The 20,474-nt window shown below is 35.2% G+C and overlaps 2 non-coding genes and 1 pseudogene across 2 annotated transcripts; 2 read left to right on the top strand and 1 right to left on the bottom strand.

The window, feature by feature from the left end:
- The first annotated feature begins 5,706 nt into the window (after positions 1–5,706).
- Positions 5,707–6,969, top strand: LOC145116611 (peroxidase 41 pseudogene; annotated as a pseudogene).
- A 1,089-nt stretch (positions 6,970–8,058) lies between these two features.
- Positions 8,059–8,130, top strand: TRNAD-GUC (transfer RNA aspartic acid (anticodon GUC)). Its single transcript has one exon. It is a non-coding gene; the product is annotated as a tRNA-Asp (tRNA).
- Positions 8,131–9,721: 1,591 nt separating this feature from the next.
- On the bottom strand, positions 9,722–9,795 carry TRNAV-AAC (transfer RNA valine (anticodon AAC)). The gene has a single exon. It is a non-coding gene; the product is annotated as a tRNA-Val (tRNA).
- Between the last annotated feature and the right edge of the window lie 10,679 nt (positions 9,796–20,474).

Here is a 20,474-nt window from a genome sequence, read left to right as displayed (position 1 = left end):
ACTCGAGGGTCATCTTTCCGGTTTTGCTGTCAAGCACGTGCACATAATCAACTGTGAGTTCATACCCCTACGCTTTTACTATTTTTAACGTTTTCAGGGGGGAATACAAGCCAAACATAAAGAATTTTTGTGTTCTTATACAAAGGATTTCAACGGAATTAAAACTTATGCAATTGATACAACCAAGAGATCATTACATTTTATAAAATATTTAGATATTTATCCCTTTTGTAACATGTTGAGCATAAGGGAAGTTTTTCAACTTACAACCATAATTGTAAAGTTTTCAGGACAATACGTGAATCGAATACATAACATACATGTAAACTATAATAGGTATAGTTTGGGATTCAACTCTACAATACTATTTTTCTGAACACGAGAGTACAATACTAAATAATTATTTAAGTATAATTATTTTTACTCTACAAGTATCCATACAGTTCAAGTGCAAGAGAACACTACAATACTATATGTAAACTAGTTAATACAGGGTTGTGAGGTACTACTTCAATTGTACCCTTCGAGGTGCGGACTAAATCCTACCACAATATAACCAGAGTCTCCTAGAGGGAGAGCGTGAGATTTGTGAATAGATCTATTCGGGACCGACAATCCCACACCTAAACTGCTAGCTACAGTTAGGCAGGCATGCCTGGGGTGACAAATATCATACCGTTCCGATGCTTGAAGAACGTCGTAGAGGTCACTAGGTCATATCAAGCATGGTTATATCAAACTCACAATAGTATAACTAACCAATAATTACGGGAATTCATTCTTCATTAGTTTTATTTTAATTAATAGAACTACTATTCATTACACTGGAATATTCTAGGGGATATAAATATATGGTTTTATTTTAAGTAATAAAATTACCATACCATACTGGTGGTAGCCAGGGTTTTCATACAAAGGTTTTTCGTACAAAACAACACCATACAGTATAGCCGGTGGTAACCAGGCATACAAACTAAACATTTTCATATACTACTACAGAATACAGTAACGAACATGCGTTTTTGGTCTTAGGGTTTAAGATCACCCTACACTACTAAAGAGAATATTGGATTTTCTTGAGAAGCATACAAACATTTTTACAATTCAAAGACAAGTTTTCATTACAGAAACATTCTTATGAACTCACCAACTTAAATGTTGATACACTTTCAAAATTGCTTGTATTCTCAGGGAATCAGTAGACAGGTACGCCGCAGGCTTTTGAGAAGACGGAACATATAGAGTCGCGTCTTTTATACTTTTGTTATACTTTTGCTGTATACAAATTATGTATCAAACAGATGTAAATACCTTATATATATTCAATGTAATGGTTGTGCTTACTTTGATTACTATGATGCAATTGTTGTGATACTATACATGACGTCCTCCACCCCGAACGTTTCCGCGGTCTCGGTTTGGGGTGTGACATGATACCAGTTTGAGACTCCTTGTGATGTTTCATTTACACTTGGTTTTGGTGTTAGTTTTGGTTGGATTTTACAACTATGGATTTTGATGGGTTGTTTTTGAAATATTTTCTAATTAATTATTAATGATGTTTTTTAAGACTTTCTAATGTTTTTATGATAATAATTGATTAAAATAAAAGAAAATTTTTGGGTGAAAAATCACGGTGTTACACATAAAGCCAATAAATTTCCATATTTTGTCTGCTAAATGCTTGATTTGCGATGATCTTATACCAAAAGTCAAGACTTCCATCCAGTCAACTATTGTGTGCATTCTTGTTGGATACGTCCAAAACTCATACCCTTGACTTTTGATTTGCTCGTATACGGCCTCTAATATTTGGCATATCCATTAACACCACAGAAAACAATGGTTAAGAAATATGTACATATTCTATCTAGACATACTAACACATCACAAAAGCGCTTCGCTGGAAATTAACACCCACACAAGATGTACATGGTTGCAACTTATGACAAATTGATTACCCTCTAAACAACAACCATACATTTCTTGTAACATCCCAAATTCAAACCAAAATTTTCATATAAAAATAAAAGTAAATATTCAAATTACAAATTCAAAGATCTACATAAAACCATTTGATTCAAAAACATCTACCTCCTTTAATATAATAAAACCTGACATTTAAACCACAAACCGTAAGCACAAAGCTTGGTTAGTTCCTCAAAATACCACATACCATATAAGTAACGGACCCAACCTAACATACATGCTTCCGGCCCTGCCCATGCATTCATGCCCAACCCATATCATGCATAATCGAACCTAGCCCATAACATACGTAATCAGGCCCAACCATATCATCGGGCCCGGTCCATAATAACATAATCGGGCCCAGTCCATAACATACATAATCAGGTGCAACCCATATAATCAGGCCCAACCCATAACATACATACACATGCAAGAGTTACAAAGACAACTAGCATCCTATAAAATTAATTTAGTAGGACGGCATTGATGCCTTCGACCTACGAGTACAGTGAAGAGACTCACCTCAATCCTGAAGACAAGATTAACCACCACTCCAGCCGACAATATCAAGTCTCCTCTTGCTAAACATATCCATAATAAAACCCTAGTTAACAATTAAGGAAAAGACTCACCCATGAAAGGTCTAGGCTTACAATTAAACCTCATTTGGGAAAAAGACAATTTTGCACTTCCAATACTAAGTCCAAAAGTCAATCCGGCCAAAACGTCAACGGTCAACGCTCAATTGACTTACACCTTGCGTAACCAATCTACCCCCTGCGTAGATCTATTCCATGCATACTTAGATTATGCAATACATAGCAAGATATTAATCTATTTCTATATTTAACTCTTAATCTATAAAGACCAACCATATACTGCTCAGATCTGGTCTTAATAAATGTCGTAAGTGATAAAGTCGATAACTTTATGCCTTTTCATGGCTAAATGGAGCTCAAAATCAAACCCTTCTTTCCTAACACCTTCTAATGTCCAAAAACTCTGGCATGGATGAAAGGTAGCAACCAAGATCCCATTTTTATGACATAACAACCTTAAAAACATTAGAAAACAGTAACCCTAAGGTCTGGAGTAGCTCTTACTCACAAGAACCAAAATCATGGGATAATAAGCATGAAAACTAAGAGGCTACCAAGATCGAACTCAATGAACCATCAAGGTGAAGACTTTATACCTTCTAGAGATGGAAAATGAAATGAAAACTTAGGATCTACAAGCTTGAGCTTCACCAAGCTTCAAAGGTGGGCTTCTCCTTCTTCAAAATATACCAAAAAACACACAAAAGGCTCAAATTTAGCTCAAGAGGATTAGGGTTTCAAGTTGAGTGTCAAAGAGGATGGAGGCTGATGATAAGAAGGGACTCAAGGGGTTAGAGTCCTTAAATAGTGCTCAACATCCTGAAAATTAGGGTTTGCACCCTGTGCAGTTACGCCCTGCGTAACAAAGCTTATGCCCTGCGTATATCATTAAAAACACATTCCTCCATCAGCCACTATGCCATGTGTATCTACATTACGCCATGCGTAGGGCAAAACTCCCATCTTCCATCTCAACTTCAAACAACCATAACTTCTTTGTTTCAACTCCGTTTTGAACGCTCGTTATATGCACAGAAAGGTATTGAAAAGACCCACAATTTTATCTAGTTACTTTTGGATTAACACATTTCGAACTAAAACCCTAATCCATGCAAGAATCCCAACATATAACTTTTCCCTTTCTACCCTTTGGCTCTAGCACACAAATCAAGGGCTTAGATCTCACAACCAATCATTAGCAACCTTCAATAAGGTCTAAACTTTATGTCCTTACAGACCAAAACCTTTGCATGATCGAATTTCAGTCCACTATCCCTGAATTAAGAAATGATCCAAAACAGTGTGTTATATTTCTCTCTCGTCTGATCAATCATCTCATATTTGGGCCTTAAGGACCAGATGTCGTTGCTTTCCCTATCGTCTTGTAATCATAGGAAGATCTCTCTTTCAATAGTTAATTTACAGCCATCCGGACTTACCTTTGCCGAAAAACTTTTGAGAACCGTCTCTCTCTTTTCACTTTCATTGATGTGTGACTATCTCCTGATATCGTTATAAGCTTATAGGTTTAAGGGATACGCCGATACTATCTTATAAAAATTGAAAACCATTGGTCGTAAGTCGTAACATATAAGAAGAATTTGGACGTTACAGTGTGTGGAGTTTAATTACGTAAACACAAAACATTATTCCTAATTTACAGCATTGGTTCTTCATATTTACTCCTATTTGCATAATCTACAGTATATTTCATCATTTTATTCTATATGAATCCCAACATTACTTAAAAGGCTTAAATCCTATAAATCACTTAAATCCCAATTAAAACCTTAAAAATCCCGATTAATCTTCTTTTCTTTATTTTGTTATATATTAAACATATTTTTTCACATCATAAACACACGTAAAACTTAATCCTACATACGAAGAAATTTGGGTCGTTACAAACCCCTCATTCTTACTCTTTCTCTCTCTAACTTCATATTCTTCGTTTCAACTTTGACTCCAATCAAAATCACAGTACAATGAACGAAATCATATTCCAAACCATTCAAGGTCTAAAATCGAACTCCATATAACTATAATGAAAAAAGTGGCCACTTACCACCATTCAGATATGTGAACTTGATCTCTTACCCAATGCTCGCCTATAAATCAGTTATTGTTTTTTTGAAGTGCTTAGTGCTCACCAGTTGCGATATAAAGCTTCGATTTCGTGTGAAATAGAACGAAGGATACTGCAGTACCTCATATATCTGATATATATATATATATATATATATATATATATATATATATATATATATATATATATATATATATATATATATATATATGGTAAAAAAAGAAGAGGAAAACAACGGTCAACTTGACAAGACCGTCTTCATTAGTCATAGTCTTGCAACGATATGTAGGGCGCAAAAAGGGTAATTTTGGGGTCAGGGTTCCATCACTGATGAAGCATGTGTGCAGTAGAGATGGGGAGGAATAGATGTAGCTCGATGGTGAAAATGGAGGAGTGAGGAGAGAAGTAGTCGACGGGTTCCATTATTGATGAAGCATGTGTGTAGTAGAGATGGGGAGGAATGAATGTAGCTCGATGCTGAAAATAGAGGAGTGAAGAGAGAAGTAGTCAACGGTGAAATAGATGAGAAACCAGATTAAACGTGTGAGAGAAAAAGTAGGGGAGTGGGTTTGGGTGGTGGGGGAACATATGAATTTTTTATTAAATTAGTTTTTTACTCTTTTTAGATAACAAATAAATAATAAATAAATTTGAAAAATATATATAATAAGGGTAAAATTGTCTTTTATGTTTAATATGGACAAAAATTTAAGGGACCGTCCGAGATAATAGGGCAAAAAAGTTAGAAACCAAAGGCGTAGATTACCCGAAACCATGAAGACCATCCGTGTCATTTACCTTAGAAAAATTAAATATCCTTGTATTTTTTTTTGTAATTATCTTTCTATTTATTTTAAATGATAATAAATGTTCTAAAATATAATTAATTTTATCATTTGTCAAAATTTTATTTGGATAGAAAAATAAATAAAAATAAAAAGCGTTAAAAAGTTAAATTAGAATAAAAGGTAAGAGAGTGATATTAAATGTTCAAAGAATTTATTTTCTTACCAAAATTTTCAGTTTATCTTTTTAATTATGTGTGGATCGCGTAGGTACGAGAAATGAGGAACAAAATCTCTGTTGCCATCTCCGACAATGGCTCGTCGCCGTGAAAACTATCATCAGTTTTCTTCAACCTCTTTTCCCCCTCCCTTCCTCTTAACCACCATGGCTAATTCATCATTGCTTCCATTAATCATCCTCCTCCTTTCCTCCGCCATAATCGCCAAAAAATCCCAACATCCGCCTGCCCTTAGCCTCAACTACTACGCTAAATCATGCCCAAGGTTTCATGAAATCCTTCAAAACGTTGTCGTACCTAAACAAACAGTCACACCCACCACCGCCGCTGCCACCCTCCGTCTCTTCTTCCATGATTGCATGGTGGGTGGCTGCGACGCCTCCGTTCTCATCTCCTCCAACGCATACAACAAAGCTGAAAGAGACATGGATATCAACGAGTCGCTCGCTGGAGATGGGTTTGACATCGTAGCACGTGTAAAAACGGCTCTTGAGATCGAATGTCCCGGTGTCGTCTCCTGCTCCGATATCCTCGCCGTCGCCACCAGAGACCTGGTGATTCAGGTCGGAGGTCCACATTACGAAGTGAAATTAGGCCGGAAAGACGGATTAGAGTCCAAAGCATCGAACGTCGAGGGTCGGCTTGGGAGAGCGAACATGACGATGGATGACATCATTCGCATATTTGAAGGCCACGGTTACACCATCAGAGAATTGGTGGTGCTAATGGGCGGCGGCCACACCATTGGTTTCGCCCACTGTAAAGAATTCGAAAGCCGTCTGTTCGGCCCTAAACCCGACCCGTCAGTCCACCCGAAATTAGCAGAGAGATTAAAATCCATGTGCGCAAACAGCTCCTCGGACCCGACGATATCGGCGTTCCTGGACCCGATTTCCGCCGGAAACTTCGATAACATGATTTTCAAGAACCTGCTAAACGGACTTGGGGTACTGGGTACGGATCAAGCCATGGCATCCGACCCGAGAACACGACCTTTTGTTGAAGAGTACGCTAGGGATCCGGTAGTATTTTTCAGGGACTTCGCGAGAGCAATGGAGAAGACGAGTGTTTACCAGGTGAAAACTGGAAAACAAGGAGAGGTTAGACGCAGGTGTGATGCATTCAATAATCTCCAAACGGGTAAAAGTAAAACTACGCAAAACATTTAAGTGTTCAATTTCCTTAACAAGTTGCCATTATACCGACGTAGCATGCATGATTATGGCTCAACGGGATGCAAATTTTAAATTTTTATAGGATTATGTAACATTTTGTTTTTATTCAAATAGTTGTTCGTGTAAAATTTATTTAGACCGAGGGAGCATAGAAACTATTATTTCATGACGTTTTAGTGAAAAAAAAAAAAGATTTGAATCTATCATTATACATACTTAAATCAAGAAAAATTTAGATCTATAAAAAAACGATGCCTTAAGGAGTTAAGGAAAGATGTGAAAGATGACTACAATTATAGTTTTTCTTCTTAATTTACTTAACTACGATGGTAATGCCATATATTATCATTCATAAAAGGGCCCCTTGATTTTTTTAAACAAAAGCCATTACAATGCAAATGGTTTTGTTTAACATATTCAAAGACAAGGTTTATTTATAACTTTTCAATCCTTTATTCCAACGGGCCTTTCATTTTATCAAACAAAAGCCTCTTAGGACCAGTCGTCCAGTCCATCATTTTACAAAATTTTAGATTGTGATAATAATAAATTTTTTGATGGTGATGATCAATTGATGATTTGTAATATTGGTCAATATTCAGAATTTGTATAGTGTAAACTCATCTTTAGTTTTTGGATACCATCACCGACTTTTTTTTTTCACATTATATATTAATTTTAGGGTCTAAAGTAATTAAATGGTTAGGCTCATTGTTTTTAAATTTCTATTTTATATATTTTATGATATTCTTTAACAGAAACACCTTGCTGTCATTCTAGGCCGTAACTTTGATTCAAATCCTATAAACTCTGGTTCAATCCCAAGTAAAGAAAATATGTGTGTGTGTGTGTTTTTTTTTAATCTTAAATTAGATGTGATCTTTTCACAAAGATAAGGTTTAGCATGGTTAACATTTATCACTTGAATCTCAAGAACCCATGTTCAACGTTATTTAATAACAATTTTTTTTTCAGTTTAAGTTAAATGGTAAAATACCAAGAATACCAAATCAAAAAACGTTACCGAGCACAATAAATAACATCGATATATTTCAATTATTTCTGATTAAAAAGTAGGTAAATTTATAAATGAATTATAAAAAAATATATCCATAGCTGTACTGTTCAAAGTTTGAAATGTGGTTGATACCTGATGTACTAAACATACAATATTAAATATCTGTGTTCGCCAGTTGACAAGTTGTCGTTGTAGTATAGTGGTAAGTATTCCCGCCTGTCACGCGGGTGACCCGGGTTCGATCCCCGGCAACGGCGCTTTTTAATTGTTTGATGAACCTGCCATCTCACAATTACGCTTTTGGTACTTATTCTGACCTCGAACTTATTATTCTGTCTAATTTTTCTTAAATTTATCAAATGAACTTTAGCAAATAGTTACCAAATATTGCACAGATTATGTTAAGTTAAATGTAATATTGCTCTTGAGCTGGTGCTACACTTGTTGTTCTGTAAGAGTTGAGGTTTTGAAAATATATATGTATGATATAAAAAAAAAAAAAAAAAAAAAAAAAACTAGGAAAACTTGAACTAAAGTTTTTTTATTTTATAAAAGCCTTGTTTGTAACATTACAGGAACTACGAGCATAATAAATTTTATAACTTAATTAATTTGTGTTTCACCAAATTTGTTGTTTATCAATTTTATACGCATATCTTTTCTGATTATAAATCCAGTCTAATAGTAAACCCATTTTTTGACATGATTTTATAGTCAACATATATAGGTGGCAATTTCCATATTGAATCAATTCGATGGTTAAAAAAATTTCAAGTTTTTTGTCGTATCATTTTTTTTATTAATTTTATTTTAAAAAACATAACAGGATAAACTTTTTTTTATTAATTTTTGACCATTCTTTAATTATTTTCTATATAACTAATTTATTCCCATCTTTATGATATATATTATAAAAATCTTTTATCTCATTTTTTTGGCTATTAGTTAGCGAATTCTACATAAATATGTTGAATCAGGTTTAACAAAATTAATCCGAGAGCATAGAGATGCGAATATTAATATCATAAAATGCTAATCAACTAAGATCGTGTAGCCGTATTATAATAATCTACGAAAACAAATAAAGATTTGTTTTTGTCAAACGTCAAACTCTCATTCAATTTGCAAAATACAATTTTGTGGTTATTTTGAATTAAATTTTTTTTCATATGTCTTTTTATGAGTTTCTTATTTTATTAAATTTCACATAATATTCTAATGTAATAATTACACTATATATATATATATATATATATCAATTTCATTAATCGACTTACCTTTTAATTTCAAAATTTTCAAATTAATGTTCATTATTCTTTTGTTTATTTATTTAAATTATTTTTTTTAAATTTAAAAGATAAAAAAATATTTCAATTTTAATAATTCCTTATTTTTCTTATTTTCTTATAAAATCAATGTTCTTAATCTTTATATTTAACTTTTTTTTTAAATTAACTCATATAATACATGAGTTTCACAACTAATTTATGTTTAATAAAGACATACTACGAGAAATGCTTAGAAAATATGTACAAATTTACAGTCAATAATTAAATATTAGGATCAATAGTTGTATTTCAAAATTATTTTTTTGATATATAACCATCAACAAGATTAAAAGGCAGATAGGATAGTAAGGTGTCAACATACCATTCCACAACTTAAGTGTTTTAAGATAAACAATATTTCTTACTTTAATGAAATAGTGTTTAAATCACTAGCGGCTAGCCTAATAGGCTAATACAATTAAACATTACAAACTTACAATTATGATAAGCCCAAAATGGAAAGCGGATTAACTATTTCTTTTAGGCCCAGTCTTCCAGTAGCGAAAAATAAAAATTTTAATGGCTTCGCCCGGGTTCGAACCGGAGACCTTCAGTGTGTTAGACTGACGTGATAACCAACTACACCACGAAACCGTTGGTTATTAAACAACCTCTTAATTACATTTGTGTTTTTTCCAAAAAACATAATCGAACCAGGACACGGTTAAATCTTGCTTATGTACAGTTTGGTTCGTTGTTCTAAATGTTTCGTGTAAACTTTTTTTTATTTTTATGGTATGTTTAACATTTTTTTTTTCTCATAAACTCATTTTATGTTAGGTCCATTCTCATCCAGAACATAGTCAAGTATGCTAAACAGTACCGTTTGAAATCAAACTCTTTATAAGTTAAATTTAACCATTATGGAACAAGCATCGATCAAATTTTTAGTTTCTTTATTTTACTTTGACTTTTCGATGTTAATCAAGTCATGTTACCACATGATACAAATCCCTAAACATGGTTTCCATTTAGTATTTTAATACATAATGATTAAATTAGAAATTACTTATCTATTGATTTTTCCTTTTAATTTCGGTCATGATGATTAATTAATACATAAACAATTGTTTGTAAATTAACACAATTTAGCCTTTTAGGTTAATTAATTAAAAACCACATATTTGGAAAAAAATGAATTAAAATAAAAATAGTTTTTTGATGTTTTTATATAATTTGACTTATCGTTCTATATTTACAATATTTAAACTTTGTTAAATATTTAAAAAAAATTAGTATCTGAATATATTCTTTTAGTTTATCTAATATTTTTATTTATGTTTTGGATTTATTATAATATTTAAATTAACAAATAAGTGTATTATTATAACATTTTAAATGTCTGCCGATAATAAGATTGTATTTTGTATTTAATAACATATTTTAAATTAATAGATTAATTATATTAAGTTTGAAATTGAAAGGTCAATAAGGTTTCAAATGAATATTAGGATAGGTAAAATGTCTCATTTATAATATAATATCATATCATATCATATGTTAACTTAACTACATATCATTTTATCAATTGTATTGTAAATAATGATATGAAGATCCAACCACCTATTAATTTGTATCCAAATAGACTTGGAAATTCAGTGAAAGATTATGAGTAAAACAAAAAAGCATCACATCAAATTGATGTTTACACATTTATCCACCAAATTTACTTTCGTAGGCATCAAATCAACATCTATCCAACAATGATTCATGCAGAGCCATATAAAGTCCTTGTGTTACAATGATCAACAAAAACAAAGATAACATTTCATATAAGCCCTTAACCAAAATGTATGCCATGGAAGATTTAAGAGATATATTTATCAGCCATACCATTTGCTACATAACCCCCATCTTATCAAGAATTTCAAGTAATGACAATACAACGAGTCACACATATTTTCAAAATCAACCTTGAATGTTGTTAATTTGTTTTGATGCATTTTATACCTAATAACAATCTCATTAAGCATTACACAGTTGTCTAAAACTTTACAACATTCAATAAACATAGATTAGTCATTTCTTACCTCATATTTAATAACCATGGAAAGATAATTAGCCAAACTTTACCAACAATTTTGTACTGGAAACTTATTAGACTAATCAACCTATAATCTTTTATATATTTCAAGTATTTGGTCAAAGTTTAAGAATATCTTGATGGGTTTTCTAGGTTACATTAAACATATTTGCACAACGGAATTTACATAAAACATTTTATGGGCACACGCGACCTATAGATCTATTACATTTTGTCATTATAGCAACATACTATGAAACAACTGATCTAATCTACTATAATCGAATATCAACTAGATTATAATACATACCTTTTAGTGTAATTAAATATACTAGCTCCTTTGATCTTCAATAGCTCATGGAAAGCAAGCACAATAATGTAAAAACCTCTAATAACTTATACCCAATAACCTAGAACCCTAGAAATCGACAGGAGAGAGGAGATAGATGTGAAATTCAGATTTCACCTTCTAGGTATGATTAACCAAAATTACATGTCAAGTGGTCCTATTTATAGTTGGTGAATATCTAAGATACGCCTTGATTTGAATAATAAAATAAGATTTAATATATTCAAATAATTACCATATCAGCAACCAAGAGGCTTCTGAAAACCTTCTAGAACTCCTCTAAAGTTGTCCATGCCTTGGACCATTCTAGAATTGTCTTCATTGCTGAAATATTAAACAATTACTATTCAACGTTTGCATTTTTAATTAATTTCAATTAATCCCGAATTAATTATAGATTAATTATGATCAACAATTAATTAAGTTTATCTATTTCAAATTAATTTATTAATCATATAATAAATTAACAAACCATTGAATCTCTCTCCTAAAGTCATTTCTAGCTATTTATAGTAATTGAGGGCAACCAAATTTACTTTTATTCCATAAAGCTATACCAATTTTGTTAAGACCTTAGACACCTTAATCCAATAGTCTCCCACTTTGATAAGTCTTTAAATACAATTGTAACATCTGATTCCTGGTAAGCATTTAAATAAAAAATTTTCATTTTTGTTAAGCAACTCGACGAGTTGGTAGCTCCAAACTCGTCGAGTAGGGAGTAGAAGTGACGCAGGTTTTAAGCAACCTATTCGCCGAGTCGAGAGCCCCCAACACGACGAGTAGGGCTGCCAGAGTGAAACTCTAATTCAGGATTTTGCACCCTATTTAAGCGTCTTAATCCCCACTTGCTGGCCTCCCTTACAGCCTCCAAGTCCTAAACCCTAAAACACGAAACCCTAGTGCATTTTGAGAGCATTTGGACCATATTTGTATCTTGTGTGTTTGAAGCTTGAGGAAGGAAGGAGGAGCTTGAGGACTTAAGAAGAAGCTAGTAGATCCAGAAACTCCACCCTATTTGCAGCATTTTTAGGTAAGCAAGCCTCAACCTTGCTTATTGATTTCTTAGATCTCTTCATCCTCACTTCTATGGAGTTTTGGGTCCAAAAACCTCGATTCTTTGGAAATGGACGACTCAAGTGGATATCCTTCCAGATCTAGGACCTTGAAGGGTTGTTAGGCATAAAGGTGCAAAATTTATGCCATTGGAGCCCCCATACAAACTCTAAGATATCATTTTGACCTTTTAAGCTCCTAAAAGGCCATGCATGGAGTGAAAGGGGCAAGCCCGATGAATGTTTGTATGCTTGATGTCTTCGTGATACTTGCATGTGTCTGTTATGTGTTCTGGGCTTCGTTCCGATGTCGGGGCAAGCCTGATGAATGTCTAGCTTATATGTTATGTGTTATGTGTTCCAGACTTAGGTACGATGTCGGGGCAAGCCCAAGGAATGTTTATATGTTTATGTTATGTGTTATGATATGTGCTTGTTGATATGTTATATGTATACCGGACTTCGGTCCGATGCCGGACGGGGCCTGATGCCGGACTTCGGTCCAATGTCGGGCGGAGCCCGATTTAGCGGGCAAGGCCCAATGTATGTTATTATGTGATTATGTGTATGGTTTGTGTTAGTTTGGGGAGACTCACTAAGCTTCGTGCTTACATTTTTCAGTTTTGGTTTTAGGTACTTCCGCTAGTAAGGGGAAGAGTTCGGGATGACTGCATCTCACACACCACAACATCTTAGCCTGTGATGGTTTACTCTGATGTTTTGACATGTGATTGTGATACATTCACAATTGTTATGATATTTTTGAGATACCCGACTTATGATTTTTATATGATGATGATATTATGGTTTTATTAATGATTTAAAAACGAAATTTTTGGACCGCATTTTTGGGATGTTTCAACAATTGTGAATATAGACTTTGAATAATCGGTAAGTTTGCTTTCTAAAGTCATTGTCAAACTGTGATATAATCAAACATTGGCCCTTAGATAAGTGATCAACTATTCCTTCGTTCTACAAGATGTCATATGGACACAATACATGGATACAAATCGATCACATAGTCCAAGATTTTGTTTCCCGATTTCCAATTAATGATGAGTGGATTCAAAATAATAATTGAACACATCAATTTAGTTTAGGAAAGGCCTTACACACGAATGTCAACATCCAATCACCGAGGGGCCCAAAGATATCGCTTTCTTGTTTAAGTAAAAGGAACGAATAAACTTTGACTATATAATCATAACCTTTACTTATCATGTCATACATGGAATCACAATTTATAGCATCCAGTTACAGCTTCATTGATGTAAAACCAATGCTTAACATAGTTTCAAACTATAATTTATATATCTCTTTTTGAATTATAGAAGATATTATCGTCTTAGAATTACTCGTATAGTTGGTGAATATCTAAGATAAGCCTTGATTTGAATAATAAATTAAGATTTAATATATTCAAATAATTACCATATCAACAACCAGGAGGCTTCTGAAAACCTTCTAGAACTCCTCTAAAGTTGTCCATGCCTTGGACCATTCTAGAATTGTCTTCATTGCTGAAATATTAAACAATTACTATTCAACGTTTGCATTTTTAATTAATTTCAATTAATCCCGAATTAATTATAGATTAATTATGATCAACAATTAATTAAGTTTATATATTTCAAATTAATTTATTAATCATATAATAAATTAACAAACCATTGAATCTCTCTCCTAAAGTCATTTCTAGCTATTTATAGTAATTGAGGGCAACCAAATTTACTTTTATTCCAAAAAGCTATACCAATTTTGTTAAGACCTTAGACACCTTAATCCAATAGTCTCCCACTTTGATAAGTCTTTAAATACAATTGTAACGTCTGATTCCTGGTAAGCATTTAAATAAAAAATTTTCATTTTTGTTAAGCAACTCGACGAGTTGGTAGCTCCAAACTCGTCGAGTAGGGAGTAGAAGTGACACGGGTTTTAAGCAACCTACTCGCCGAGTCGAGATCCCCCAACTCGAAGAGTAGGATTACCAGAGTGAAACTCTAATTCGGGGTTTTGCACCCTATTTAAGCGTCTTAATCCCCACTTGCTGGCCTCCCTTACAGCCTCCAAGTCCTAAACCCTAAAACACGAAACCCTAGTGCATTTTGAGAGCTTTTGGACCATCTTTGAGTGTATCTTGTGTGTTTGAAGCTTGAGGAAGGAAGGAGGAGCTTGAGGACTTAAGAAGAAGCTAGTAGATCCAGAAACTCCACCCTATTTGCAACATTTTTAGGTAAGCAAGCCTCAACCTTGTTTATTGCTTTCTTAGATCTCTTCATCCTCACTTATATGGAGTTTTAGGTCCAAAAACCTTGATCCTTTGAAAATGGACGACTCAAATGGATATCCTTCCAGATCTAGGACCTTGAAGGGTTGTTATGGCATAAAGGGGCAAAATTTATGCCATTGGATCCCCCATGCAAACACTAAGATATCATTTTGGCCTTTTAAGCTCCTAAAAGGCCATGCATGGAGTGAAAGGGGCAAGCCCAAGGAATGTTTGTATGCTTGATGTCTTCGTGATACTTGCATGTGCTTGTTATGTGTTCCGGGCTTCGGTCCGATGCCGGGGCAAGCCTGATGAATGTCTAGCTTATATGTTATGTGTTATGAGTTCCGGACTTAGGTCCGATGTCAGGGCAAGCCCGAGGAATGTTTATATGTTTATGTTATGTGTTATGATATGTGTTTGTTGATATGTTATATGTATACCAGACTTCGGTCCGATGCCGGGCGGGGCCCGATGCCGGACGGGGCCTGATGCCGAACTTCAGTCCAATGTCGGGCGGGGCCCGATGTAGCGGGCAAGGCCCAATGTATGTTATTATATGATTATGTGTATGGTATGTGGTAGTTTGGGGAGACTCACTAAGCTTCGTGCTTACATTTTTCAGTTTTAGTTTCAGGTACTTCCGCTAGTAAGGGGAAGACCTCGGGATGACTGCATCTCACACACCACAACATCTTAGCCTGGGATGGTTTACTCTGATGTTTTGACATGTGATTGTGATACGTTGGCAGATGTTATGATATTTTTGAGATACCCGACTTATGATTTTTATATGATGATGATATTATGGTTTTCTTAATGATTTAAAAATGAAAATTTTGGACCGCATTTTTGGGATGTTCCAAGTTGATATCAAAGCCTTGGTTTGAGGGATTCAGGCACACTCTCAGGTGTGTCTGAAGTCAAACTGAGGACTTGGTATGAAAATTTTCAAAAGAAAAGCATTTTTATAAAAAGAACTTTGAAAAGAGAAAATGGTGTGGTGCATCAATCAACCGATCTCAAGTAAGCACTCCCAAATTACCCATACAAGTTTATGTTATGCTATGCTTATGAGAACTGCATGCTAGATTAGGGATAAGTATCTAGGAAGGATGCCTTATGTGCCTGTTATATTTGTATCAGCTTTATGAATTGCATGCTAGTATAGATTAGTCAGTGATATGATGGCATGATTAGGACATGCTTGATTATGCTTACTCAATGCTCGAATGCTGCTTGCTTTGTGCTTTTAGGAGTTCTAGCTATCTTTAACTAACTAGTAAATGAATATGTTAAGTTACATATTATGAGGACTAAATAATTTCAGAAGGTTAGGTTTAGCTCTATTTCGCAGCTATTGTTTGAGTCCAACTGTTGTAGGATAGGACCACTCATTCGAAGAATTATCTAGTCTTAGTGATATGTAATGGTATTCACGAGCTAGTTAGGGGGAGATAGCAGGGTCTTCTTATGTAGCTGGTGGCGGAGAGTGGTTTGGTGTTTACCCTAGGGCAAGCCTAGGATGAGATTAGCAAAGACAAGTAGTAGTAGAAGGGACTTGGTGGAGTCAAGGTTGTTCTTGAGGAAAGTACGGATAGATGTGGAAGGTAGTATAGGCCCGTACTACTGAAATCAGAGGATCCATACTCGAATCAAGGAAGACTGAGATGAATCCAGGGAACTTGTAGTATATATGATCCCTCAAGATATGATACGTATTCTGACGTTTGTTATGGTGTATGTTCAGAATGATGGTGTTACGTACCAGACCGGTTGGCAGTTCAGGTGCCGGTGAGGGTTCAGGCTCGGGCTCTTGATTCGGGTAGCTAGATAACCAGATGAGGGAGTTCATCTCATTTGAGATCACACATAGTATTCTGGATCAGACTCTTGTGATCTTCAGCACGATTAAGGAGGGTATCTTGGAGCTATTGGACGAGAGACTGAGTGCATTCCGCACCGATGTCACACCCCAAAACCAAGAACGGCGGAAACGTTCAGGGGTGGAGGATGTCATGTAAAGTATCATAACAGTGCAAAGTAGTAAACAAGCAACAACATCATCCATTGCATTAAAAGTAAAGTTTTAATACACGAGTGTTCTTTCATTGTAATAAGACACCAAAATATGTAATCAAAATAAAAGACGAGTCTTGTCTGTGCTCTGTCTTCTCAAAACCTGGTCATCGTACCTGTCTACTGGTGACCTGAGAATACAAGTTATTTTGAAAGTGTAGATCAGCATAAAGCTGGTGAATTCATAAGTATTATGGTGTCATTAGTTTGGAAAGCTGACATGAAAGACATGCAATTGATGATGAAACATTTGATATAAGTGTGAAAACCCTAGAAAATCCCATATTTCCTACTAGTATAAAAAGGTAGTCTTCTACCAAGACCCGAATGTTTTGAAGTTTGCATTTCTTTGTAATTGAAAGTTTTTCCCATGTGACTATTATTATAAATATATAGTCTACTTCATCGTTTATGTGAATGTGTCACAAAATAAAAGTAAAAGGGAAAATTATATAATCATTAAGGTATTATCCTTTGGTACTAGGATAAACATATAGTTTACCTCATCGTTTATGTGAATGTGTCACAAAATAAAGGTAATAATATAATAATCGAAATTGTATCCTTTTGCACTAGGATATTCACGGCGTGGAAACTCGCCGAACATTATTAACCGTAGACATCCGTAGATGTGCATTTTCCTCTGTAGCTAACAGCTGGGTGTAGGAATGGTTAGTCCCGTAAGGTATATATATAATAGTATCTACACATATAATATGTAATAGTATCTCATCATATAGTATCTATGTAACAGTATCCATGTAATAGTATCTCTTCATATTGATGTATTAGTATCTCTTCATATTGATGTATTAGTATCTCTTCATATTGATGTATTAGTATAGACTCATGAATGAACTGACTCTGGTGTAATTCCTTGTAATAGGAATAATGTTTTGTATCTCTTAAACTATTCCTATAATAGTTTACTGGAATGAGAGTTGAGTGTCCAAGTAGGTTTATACACCCTTGCTACCCAAGAGTGTTGGAAGTGAAAGAAGGATGAAAGCTCTCATATCAATACATATATACATGAAACATAAGTGTATAGATATGGTTTTTAACAATAAGTTGAAAGAGGTTTTGTAAAACATTTAAGAGTTTTGAACAAGAATAATGATGACTTGATGTCATCTTATAAAACATTTCAAAAGTAATTCATTTGATAACAAAGTATAACAGGACTGAAAACCATTGTGTTTTATCACATTTTGAAGTATGTGAAATCAGTTGGTTGAAAACACAGTTATAAATCACATGTGATTGATCCTATAACATGCTGTTTTCTACTTGTATTCCCCCCATTAAAGCATTTAAAATCATTTAAAAGGTTGATTAAGGGGTATGAACTCACCTGTAGTGAGTGGTTTGGATGTACGGATTGTATAGGATGCTAAGTGGCAAGTGAAGACTTGAGCACACATGCGGATCCTATTTAACATATAATGATACATATATGAATATAATTAGTGCTTATAACAACTAATTAGTGACTTTTAACCACCTTAGGGACTAGTAAACACTTATTTTGAAGTGTTACAACCATATATGATTGTATATAAGGGGTATATGGCTATACAAGGGAGTGTATGGTCAAAATACACACTATTTGTGTGTGTGCGGCCAGGGTGTGCGGCCAGGGTGTGTGTGCGGCCGCACACTCCCTATGAAATGTGCCAAAACGTATTTTAAGGCTTTAGGACTTATCTAGGAAGGTTTCTTACTTCATGCTTTAGCCTTATAAGAAGTTTATTGCCATTTTTGGACCTAAAAAGGGTGTGTGCGGCCACCATGATGTGTGCGGCCGCACACCCTTTATGAATATGCTAAAATCATGTTTTTCTAGCATATCATCAAGTGTTCTTAGCATATAACAAGTTATGATAAGTGTATACACGTTATAGAGGCTTGAAAGGGTGTTTAAGGTCCAAAACTAGTGCGTGTTCTTGGTGTTCTTGGTGTTCTTGACTAAAAATGGATGTTTTCACGGATCAAACCAAGGGAAAAGGCTAGTTAAGGTCGTATATCAATAAATAAAAGGAAGGATTTCTACCTTTTATGAAGATCAAGGTGAAGATTTGGATGGTACTTGAGAGGATTTCGAGTTCTAGCTTTGAAGAAGTGGAAAAGTGTTCAAAAATGACAAGTGTAGTATATATATGGGAGAGTGTGCGGTTGGGAGGGGTGTGCGGTCGGCTGTGTGCGGCTGGCTGGCCGCACACTCGGGTGTGCGGCCGCACACACCTTGTGTTGGTGTGTTTGGCTCATTTGCAAGGTGTTACACCCACAATACTCATCCCACGACTCATACCCAGATTATAGTAGGTTTTAAACACTCTAATTGACTCTAAATAGTGCTATAAAATAGCAAAAACGAGACTAACCTTCATTGATTTGAATAAGTGTAAAAATAAAAATTTCGGGTTGTCACAACCGAGGTGGTGGCCATGGTAGGGTCGCGCACACTGACGTTCAGGGAGTTTAGAGCTTGTTGAGCTCTCGACTATCATGGGGCTCGGGACCCCATTACTAGTAGCAGATGGTTGACTGATGTCGCCAACACTTTTCGTACGAGCCGATGTCCCGAGGGGACAAGGTCCGACTTGCATCCTATCTTCTGAAGGATAGGGCATGTGACTAGTGGGAGGAGGTCGGACATGCCATTGGTGATGATGTAGCTCTTGATTCCATGACTTGGAGTGACTTTTCGGCCAGGTTCCGGGCCGAGTTTGCACCTGTGATTAAGGTGCAGCAGCTTGGTAGGGAGTTCCAGGATCTCCAGCAGATGACTGAGACGGTGACTGAGATCACCGCCATGTTCAGGGAGAGGGCCCTTCTCATTCCGCAGTATGTGGCGGACGAGGAGATGAAAAACGCCCGATATCATGAGATGCTGCTGAGTGATATCCGCCAGTTTGTGAGCCGATCCAGCTGCAAGACGCTGGAGGATATGATTGTTAGGGCGAGAGAGAGAGAGATAGAGAGAGAGAGAGTTGCATTTGGAAATGGAGAAGTAGAGGAAACCTGAGGGGATTTAGTCAGGGAGTGTGGGCAAGAAGCCCAAGATGTCAGACCACAGTCCTAGGAGCCAGCAGGGCCGCAGCCGTTGTGGCCGCAACCTTCTGCTTTAAGTGTGGCCGAACTGGGCATGTTAGTAGAGATTGTACATGTGATGGGTTTTGAGTACTACAACATTCCTATGGTGTACATGCAACCCTAATGCTTTGGATCTAGGTTTTTCTCAAGTTATACATGCAAGTAATCATCCAAAGCATAAACCCTAAGACTAGCATACACAATTTCAAAATTGAAAACTAAAACCAAGTTAAATAAATACCTTTTCCTTGTAGCTAGTTGTTCTTGACCTTCAAGAGCTTAGTGCCTCAATTGATGCACCTCTAATGAGTCACAAACACCAAGTAGCAATGGAGAATTATGAGAGAGAGGTTACAGAGGGTCAAAATTGGCTAGGGTTTTCTTTTTCATGCATAGGCC

The sequence above is a fragment of the Lactuca virosa genome, chromosome 5, assembly GCF_052849685.1.
Source record: "Lactuca virosa cultivar CGN04683 chromosome 5, Lactuca_virosa_CGN04683_v6, whole genome shotgun sequence".
Lineage (NCBI taxonomy): Eukaryota > Viridiplantae > Streptophyta > Magnoliopsida > Asterales > Asteraceae > Lactuca > Lactuca virosa.
This window is presented reverse-complemented; position numbering and strand designations above follow the sequence as displayed.